Source organism: Pongo pygmaeus, chromosome 12 (genome assembly GCF_028885625.2).
Source record: "Pongo pygmaeus isolate AG05252 chromosome 12, NHGRI_mPonPyg2-v2.0_pri, whole genome shotgun sequence".
Taxonomy (NCBI): Eukaryota; Metazoa; Chordata; class Mammalia; order Primates; family Hominidae; genus Pongo; species Pongo pygmaeus.
In genome coordinates this window covers 124,936,607-124,946,218 of record NC_072385.2, presented here as the reverse complement: position 1 = coordinate 124,946,218, position 9,612 = coordinate 124,936,607, and the positions used below count along the sequence as shown (strand labels likewise).

Genomic DNA, 9,612 nt, shown 5'->3' with positions numbered 1-9,612 from the left:
TATTTTTCTATATTACTAGCTCCCACTCTCCTGGGGCATTCACTACTGATCTCAGTCATACTGGAGTTCCCCTCTCTTCTTTTCTCTGGGGTTCTGGGTAAGTTCCAGGGGCAGGGTGATGGTGGCAAGAATTACATAGTTCTGAGGCTTCGGGAAAGGGGACGTCTCATCTTCACCGTCATCTTCACATGCTAGTTTCAACTTGTGTTATTAACAGAAACTTCCACTGTCCCGCCTGACCTGTAGCCAAGCATTCACACAGTTTATCCACAAGGCCCTCCCCTGGTCGGTGTCCTCTGTTATTCTCAGTGTTACTCTTGGACCCAGGAGCGTGATTCAGCAGCTCCTGCACGGTGGGAGGTGGACAAAGGCTCAGTCCACTTGGGCATATCATAACATTTCTCCTAGAAGCCATGACTTCCAAGGGTTGGAGCCTCCAAGCTTCTTAGGGATTTGGGACGTCCCTGAGGCACGCAGCCTGGGGAATGGGCTGCTCAGCCTGTTTTCTCTAGAACTTGAGCATGCAAGCACCACTCTTGCATTCCGATTCTCCAACCCATTGCCTGGGAGGAAGTGAGAAAGGCTTGCCCTTCACCATATCTTCTCATCCCACATTTTCTGTTACATATGTTGTCTATGCCCTGAGTCCTTCCTGTTCCTCTAAACACCTGTTTGTTTTGTGTTTTTAGGTGTCATTTATATAGTATATAGAAGAAAATGTGGCTGGGTGCAGTGGCTCATGCCTGTAATCCCGGCACTTAGGGAGGCCGAGGCAGGCAGATCACTTGAGGTCAGGAGTTCAAGATCAGCCTGGCCCACACGGTGAAATTCCGTCTCTACTAAAAATACAAAAATTAGCTGGGCATGGTGGCGCGTGCCTGTAATCCCAGCTACTCAGGAGGCTGAGGCAGGAGAATCGCTCAAACCTGGGAGGTGGAGGTTGCAGTGAGTTGAGATTGTGCCACTGTACTCCAGCCTGGGCAACAGAGTGAGACTCTATCTCAAAAAAAGAAAATGCACAGATCTTAAGCACTCAGTTTGAACAATATACAGAGCATCTCCCTCAACCCAGAAGGTTCCCCATGAAAGGGCCTAGACTTTTGAAAACCAAAAAGGTCCCCCACTTATTTTCCTCTACCCTGCTCTGCTCCTTCCCTTTGGGGCAGTAACGAGTGCACCCTGGCCTACCTGCAGCTACCTAACGGTGCCAAGTACATAGAGAAATGCCAAGGGCAAGGGGCACTTATGAGATTGCATCTTAAACAGTATCCTCACATGAATCTCCCAATAACAAAGAATTATCCTCGTGACATTCATGCAGTACATTATAGTCCACTAAGCGCTCTCACTCTGTTCATCTCATTTACCCTTACAATGTATTATTCTCACAAGGTATTGTATTTGTATCCTCACAATGACCCATGTACAAATTATCATGCCATTTGGCAGATGAGAAAACTGAGGCCCAGAGTGAAGAGGTAATTTTCGAATGCTCCACAGGTGATACATGTCAGAGATGAGACAGGATCCAGATTCATACCACTCCATTTGTTTCCAGAGAATCTAATCATTACCAGCCTTCAGAGGACAGAACAGAAAGACAGTCACTGATGCAGAGGATCTGAAGGGCTCCCAAGCCCTCCTCTTACCCAGCGCCACTCAAATTCCCCAGGACGGGGCTGCCTCCTTTTACTCCCCACTAGTTCTTCCTTGGTGTTAAGCCATCAAAGACCTCGAAGAATTGCCCCTGTAGAGGGTACCACGAAGACAGGGCCTAGCAAGTTTACTTCAAGGAGAAAAAGTGCTGGAAATGAAACAGATTAAGACAGTGGTCCACAGCACAGCAGGGGCTGACCTCCCCGGGCCGCATCCAGACGTTCTCACTTACAAGCGGTGTGATTCTGGGTAATTAACCAAACCTCTTTAGGCCTCTGTTTTCTCACATGTAAAGAAAAGATAATCACAGAATATCCCTCAAAAGGGTTCTTATGAGACTTCCATGATATCATGCAGGTAAGATATCTCCCTGCCTGATTCGGAGTAAGCATCCATAGATGCTAGCTAATAACATTATCGAAAGGAGGCTGTGAAAACACAGACACTAATATTTCACTAGTGTGTCATTGACGCTGCAGCAAGACTACATTATCGTTGTTGAAGTTAAATAAAACATAGAGATAAATCTCTGAGTTTAACATGTTTTATTTGGGAAGCAAGAACTGCAGTTCGGGGGATAGACACAGACTGGTGGTCTCTTGTATGTCCAAAGAACAGAGAAGGTTGGAGGTTTTATGAAGAGGAGAAATGCTGTGTATTGTTTTGAAATAAAGTTCCTTGGCACTAGTAAGGTTTTGGGGACGCTGGCAAACACTGATTTGTGGGTGATGGTGTTAGATTTCAGCAGGTTGTTCCAGTGACTGTTAGATAAAACTGGTTTCAGGTTACACCTGGCAGTTCCAGCAGCCAGGTCTGCAGAGAATCGTATCCCTGAAGGAATGTTTTGTGCCCCAAGCCCTTTACCCGCAACCTCTGGACTCTGTTTTAGTTGAGTATGACAAGAAAGACCCAATTTGTATGAAGCTTTGACCCTGTTTTGTAAACTCCCTTTGATGCGGTCAGAGTTCATTCGGGGAAGCTTCTGGGAATAGTCAACACGGCCAGTTGGAAACGGAGGTGGAATTCAGTGGTTACAGCAGAAGCCTGCACTCCGTCTTCCAGTGAGAGCAGCCCAGGGATGGCCACTCATGAAGGAGAGTGATGCTGCCCACAGGAAGCAGGCCAGTGCTGAGCAGAGAGAACCGCGAGAAAAGCAGACAGGTCTGCGCACGTTTGAGCTGGTATCACTTGCCCAGCAGGCAGGCGTGGGGTGACACATGGCTGGGCGAGCCACTCGCCGGGTGGGGCATTCACGCAGGTCAGCTCAGACCAGATGGAGCCTGGGACTGTGACCAAGGAGCAAGTGAAGGTCAAAGCCATACATGGGGCTGAGGGGCCAGGTGGCCGCCTTATGAGATCGAACGCAGGAGGCTTTGGAACAGGGCAGAAAGGGGAGCCCAGGGTGAGGGGAGACGGCCGAGCAGCTCGGATCTCTGATAGTGAGCTGTGCAGAGATGGAGAAGCGCCTCTTTTCCTCTTTCATGTGGGTGTCAGGGGGCGTCCAGGCCTGAGGGAGCCAAGCTGGAGGGTGCAGGGTTTCGCGTCTGCCTCGGAACTGGATGTTTGAAAGCAAAGGTGAACGGCCCAGCAGGCCCGATGGGGCACTGGGAGAACTGGTTTTTGCCATTTTAGGAATTGTTTGGCTTTGGCTTTTTTTCTCACTAAGAAATTGGAATCTGAAAGAGCCTTTCAGCTTATTGTTGAAAATCCATCAGGACCTGAAAATTAGAGGCCGGGCCTGAGCTTTCAGCACATTTAAACTCACTGGAGCGAGGTGGAAAAGCCACAGGAGGTGGATCCACTAATTTAGAAAATAGGGAGAGGGAAGACAGCGCCTGTCCCCTCCCTGATGCAACACTGACCACAGGTAACCCCTGGTCTCTCTGTCTACTGAGGCTGAGAGGCCTGTTCTGGGTCTGACTACCCTACCCTGGGGCCTAACTCTGCCCAGCCCCTCGGAACATTCAACAAACACTTGTGGAAGGAGTGAACAAATGACAAGTCACTAACCCTAAATACAGGTATGTCACAAGAAGCCCTCCAGGCAGCGAGTCACTTAGCACTGCACAGGTAGCAACTTTCTAAAATATTTTACCTTTAGTATTGTCATTTCATATTTGTCTTTCTCTTACTTTAGTGTACTATTTTATGGTGTCTTAAACCATCACGCAATTCCACGGGTATGCAGCACAAAGAATTGAGAAGTAATTCTGCCAAGAGCAGGGGGATAGTAATTGAAACTGACACCCATGTGACACTTTACAGTTTACAAAGTGCATGGGTCGCAATTCCAGAGTCTTCAGCTTTGGAGGAGACTGAGGTGAGGGACATGGAAAAGAAGGTCATTCTCTTGGAGACACAACAATGACCAGGAGAAATTCATTTGGCAGTAAAACTGCACGAACCTTATTACATCACCAAGCCCTCACCGTTTCCAGCACCCAGGTGGGTGGATGGGGTAAATTCTCCACCAGTGACTGCAGAAGGAAACAAAAAGGGGGCTGGGCGCGATGGCACACGCCTGTAATCCCAGCACTTTGGGGGCCCGAGGTGGGTGGATCACCTGAGGTCAGGAGTTCGAGACGAGCCTGGCCAACATGGTGAAACCCCATCTCTACTAAAAATACAAAAATTAGCCAGGCCTGATGGTGTATGCCTGTAATCCCAGCTACTCGGGAGGTTGAGGCACAAGAATCACTTGAACCCGGGAGGCAGAGGTTGCAGTGAGCCGAGATCGTGCCATTGCACTCCATCCTGGGCAACAGAGCGAGACTCTGTCTCTAAATAAATAAATAAAAGAAAGGGGTAGGGGGAGAAGAAGCCCAACCCTATACATTTGTCTCCAGGGTCTCTACAAAGAGGCAAGCTGGGACTGAAATCTCTCCTGAGTGTGGAAGACGGACGGGAGCAGCAGCTGGATAGCATAGCTCAAGGCCGAAAGGCTCACTGGGTGACTCGGGCTGGTTTGGGGTGACCGTGGGAAGTGAAGAGAGGCTGACTCAGGGTGTGGTGGGGAGTGAAGCCACCACCTTATTGCCTAGGCCTTCCCTTGTTGCACTTGGAAAATAAGTTTCTCTTTCTTCACCAGGTGGGGACATTAATTAATGTTTGCAAAAGTCTTTATGATCCTTGTCAAAAGGTGTTCGGCTGGCTCTAATTATCCAGGTTTCAGCTGCCACCGCTTCCATCTCAGCACAGCATCTCTGCCCTGGAAGATGTCAAACAAGATTGCTGTTGTCAGGATGTGCATCCAGCTCGTATGGATTTCTATCTGCATCTCCAATTACTGCCCAGATTCCAAAGCCCTGCAAGGGGATGGTCTCTTGTTTGGGGAGAGGAGACCTGTGCCCCGCCCAGCTCCACCCCATGAGAAGGCAGCTGCCTGGGAGGTATAATTTGACAAGTTTCTGGAAGGACTCACACATCCAAAAGCAACTCCCCATGACTTCTCATGGGGGCCGGAAATTCCTCCACTAAAAATTCACTCCTTCAAGGGTCTTCGATGCTTTTTCAAGCAGTCTAGGACACGGTGGTGGAGGGAGAAACAGCCCAGAAGCCAGGCAGCCTAGCCCTGGGTTTCCTCCTTGTGTGGGTGCTGGCTTTGCCCTCACTGGCCTGGTGACCTGGATAAACTCATTCTCTTTCTTTCTCATTTTTTCCACCTAAAATGGCGACGCTAATGCCTGTCTCACGTGCTGTCGTGCAGATTAGATGAGATAATGGATGTGAACACCAAGTGTTGCAGAGATGTAAGCGGCATTATTGTTACTGAAATGTCCCAGCTAGATCTTCCCCAGGAGGGATTAATGGCCCACCAGGACAGGTGGGCACCTGGGGTGGTCAGAAGAGCCAGGGGAACCACAGCAGGGAAAAAGACTTCAGGAAAGGAAAGGAGACAGACCCCACCGCTGGCACAACCACAGAAGTTTTGGGGATGAGGAGGAGCTCTAGATATTTCCCCACTTCCCCAGATAGCCGTGTGCCCTCACAGGGGAACTGAAGCTGCCCAGCCGGCTCAGGCCTGACCCCCCAGGTTCCTGCTGCCCCAGGTGTGCGGGAGGAGGGTGATGGCAGACGGACACCCACCTGGTGAAAGAGCCAGTCAGAAAAATAACTGAGCGTGCCTGGGTGCATGCAGACACATCCCCAGGTAATTTAGACAAAAAGGCCCCGTGTTGGCACGAGTAGCCCATCGACGTCAGACCAGAGTAATTGCTTTCTTTGTCAGAATTTCCTGCATAATTTCCTCTCCTTTGTTTAGCTGAGAGAACCTGGCCTTGCATCTGGGAATCTGCTTGCCAAACATGATTGGGTCCTTAGAGATGAAAGACACAGAGTGAGCTATTTTCCATAAACACACTGGCACATGGGTTAATTACTGCAAGGAGAAAACCAGCCCCCATGTTTCACGTGGGAGGTGCGTGGTGCTGTGGGGGGAGCGATGGGTGGAGGGAGGACACCCTTCAGGATCACAGTAGCTACTTCTCACCAGGACACTGCTACCATCCAGTCTTTGTTCTGGGCATTTTGCATTAAAAATCTCATTTAATCTTCACAACAGGCCTGTGAGGCAGAATCCAGGAATGGAAAGAACTCGGGTTTAGAAGCCAAACATTGCTGGATTTAGTTCTGTCCTCAGCCACTTACTGAGTGAATGGGGCAAGCTACTTGCTTACTGGAGCTTCAGTTTTCCCGTCTGTTAAATGGAAATAATACTGGCTTCAGTGTGTTGTGAGAATTCACTATAGTAATGACTGTGAAACAGCTGAAACCCTGCAGGCAGGTAGTAAATGATAGCTCTCATGTTGCCCTTTATGGATAAGGATGCAAGAAGTTTAGGATGGTTGGCCAATGCCACGTTGCTGGTCAGCAGCAGAGCTAGGTCCGTCTCCCTGCCAAGGGCAGGCATTTTGCTCAGAGGCCACCAAACCCATACCCTTGGTGGCCAACATGGCAGCGGCTGGATCGGAGTCTCCCCCCAGTACTTTGCAAGCCAATTGAGGGTAAGACCATGCATCAGATCTCTTGACATCCTTGGTATCCTTGGCAGGTCTCTTGGTATCCTTGGCATCCTCTCCCACAGTGCCGTAAATGTTCCTTAAATGGATGAAAGCATTCAAGAGCGCCTAGAATAGATTGAGCAGATAACCGCATAACAGGTGTCCATTGTGTGCATGATAACTTCAGCCTCTTCTGCGTTGTTGGGACATGAGGCCCCTTTGCTTTGCATGGAAAATAGTCTAGGCACCCCCTGGCTGACTTGCCAGGATGCCTGTCCTCAGGACAGGAAGAAGGATGGGCCCAAAGAGGAGAATTGTGTCAGAGATCAAGAAATGAACTCCAGCAGAAGTAGCACAAACGGGGAACCCATAAGGAAGCTTGTGATGAACAAACATAGGGCAGATGAAATGGAATATTGGATATGGGAACACACCTTGAAAATGCACAGGCCTGTGGCAAGGGAAGGGATCGCTGCTTAGATCAATAGCAGGGCCCTGGATGCTAGGGGGATGCTTGTTAGTGCCTCCCTGGGCTGCAGAGAGCCGTGGGAAACAGGCCAGGGCAGGGGACCTGCCAGTGACTCACAGGGCGGAACACAGGTTTAGAGGAGCAAAATCTGAATGGCCCCTCTCCTTCTCCCCACCTGTTTTCTGTCACACGCTCTGGACCTGAGCCCACAGTGGGACGGCTCCCTCGGCCTCCAGTGGAAGGCAGAGGCACTTGACAAAAAGCCTCCAGTTAACCGGGGCAAGCAGCAGGCTGGGGCTCAGGCCTCCTGGCCAAGTCCTTGTCTCCCTCGAGCCTCCAGCCTTCTCCTGAGAGACAAAGCCCTCGCCAGGCCCGCTTTAATAAGCAGTAGTGCCCTGCACCCCTGCCCAAGTCCCCGGACCCCACACTGGCAGGCTACTGCAGCCCCTGTCTTGCCTGGCACATGGCACATGGGGTGTCTTGGCATGTGGGGTGGTGCCCTATGCCTGTAGTCACAAACTGGAACTCACTGCAAGAGCTTCCAATGTGCGAGAGCTGAGGCTAGAGTTCCTTGCTGCCTGTGAAGATGGTGCTGTGACCAGAGCAGGCCTCATAATGAGCCAGTGATTTCTTCCCCTCCAGACAGAAGGCAACGTCTGTGCCTTCTGGGCAAAACATCAGCTGACCCGTGACACGGCTCAGACCCCAGAGGCCTGGCTCCCGGCCTGCCGGGAGGAGTCAGTCCGCCAAACAGCTGCGGCTGTGAGGCCTTCAGAGAGTGGCTAATTAGGGTCTCACCTGGCCAGCTCTGATCTGCAACCACAAGCTCACGGCCCAGCTGCCTCTCCCAAGTGCCTCTGGGGCTCTGCTGCCTCCCTCACAGATGGCGGGTGACTTCCTTGATCTGTATAAACAAGAAATCTGCCTTATTCAAACAGCAATGATCGATCAGAGGATCTACTATGTACAGCACACTGTGCTTGCAGCCAATGGTAGAGTTAGAAAAACAATGTGATGTCCCGTGATGTTAAGAAGTGAAGAACCCCATGGGGAGGTGGCAGAAAACATCCAACAGTGAGTGGCAACAGGTGTGCTGGTCACCGAGGGCTTCTTGGGCAAGGTCATTCATGAACTGGGCCTTGCAGCACAGATGTGCCGGGAGTGGAAGAGGACACAGTTAGATGCCACTGTATCCTCACTATAGTGGCACAAATGGAGAATGCTGACGATGCCGCGTGCTGGGAAAGAGGTGGGTGCGTAGGTTGTCTACCTGTTGGCCATGGGAGTGTAAATGAGTCACCCACTCAGGAAAATAGCTGAACAACCCCCAGGGGGACATTCCTGTACACCACCACCCAGCAATTCCACTCGTGGGTATACACTTCAGAAAACTCTTACACAAAAATATTCACAGCAGGACTGTTCAAATGCCCACCAACAGAAGAATGGATAAACAGGTGTGTTCACACCATGGAGTATCAGACAGCGTCCAAAGAGAGGAATCACGGCCACCCTAGCAATATGGACAATGCTTATCAACTTACTACTAAGTGAGAAAAGTAAGTCCCAAAAGAGTACAAACAGCATGACACCCTCTCAAAGAAGGCAAAGAGATGTCAAATATAATATACGCTTTTAGGACTCCAAGGAATAGGTAAGATGAGAGGACAGGAAGGGAAAATGGGCCAGGAGCTGTGGCTCACACCTGGAATCCCAGCACTTAGGGAGGCCGAGGCAGGCAGATCACTTGAGCCCAGAAGTTCAAGACCACCCTGGACAATATAGCGAAACCTCGTCTCTACAAAAAATACAAAAATTAGCCAGGTGTGATGGCATGTGCCTGAAGTCCCAGCTACTTAGGAGGCTGAAGTGAGAGGGTTGCTTGAGCCTGGAAGGTCAAGGCTGCAGTGAGCTGTGATCGTGCCACCGCACTCCAGCCTGGGTAACAGAGAAAGATCCTGTCTCAAAAAAAAAAAAAAAAAAAAAAAAAGGAAAACACAGAAAGGAGGCCCACAGGATTCGGAGTGACAGCTAACTTGGGATAGCTCCCTGCAGCCCAGGGAAGCACTAGGGAGGGAATGGGATGGGGTGGGCCACACAGCTGGTGTCAGCTCTTGCTAAGGCCCAGCTTTCAGGCTGGGTGGTGGTTTCACAGGTGACTATTCTGTTACTTTAAAATGTGATCTATTAACACAGCTAGGGAGGTAGGACTATGCCTGTAATAGCAAAAGTAATAAAATGCATCATAAGCCCAGGATTATAATTTCACCAGTTTTGTACCTGTCGTCTGTTAGGCTTTTTCCTGTGGGAGAGCATTCCTTGAAGGGGAAGGGCATGAGCAAAGGAAATGAGTCTGGTTGTACAGGGGACAACAGGGGAGCCGGACTCCTGGTACAGAGGGTGACCTGGGGGGGACCTGCATTCGAGGGGGCCCTATGCTTTCTAGTGGCTCTGGTTAGCAGGTCAGGTGTGGGTGCTTGGAACCTG

The 9,612-nt window shown here is 50.3% G+C and overlaps 1 long non-coding RNA gene across 1 annotated transcript; it reads left to right on the top strand.

The window, feature by feature from the left end:
• The first annotated feature begins 3,551 nt into the window (after positions 1 to 3,551).
• Positions 3,552 to 9,382, top strand: LOC134737878 (uncharacterized). The gene is made up of 2 exons (XR_010123280.1): positions 3,552 to 4,101; positions 4,503 to 9,382. It is a non-coding gene; the product is annotated as an uncharacterized LOC134737878 (long non-coding RNA).
• The last annotated feature ends 230 nt before the right edge of the window (positions 9,383 to 9,612 follow it).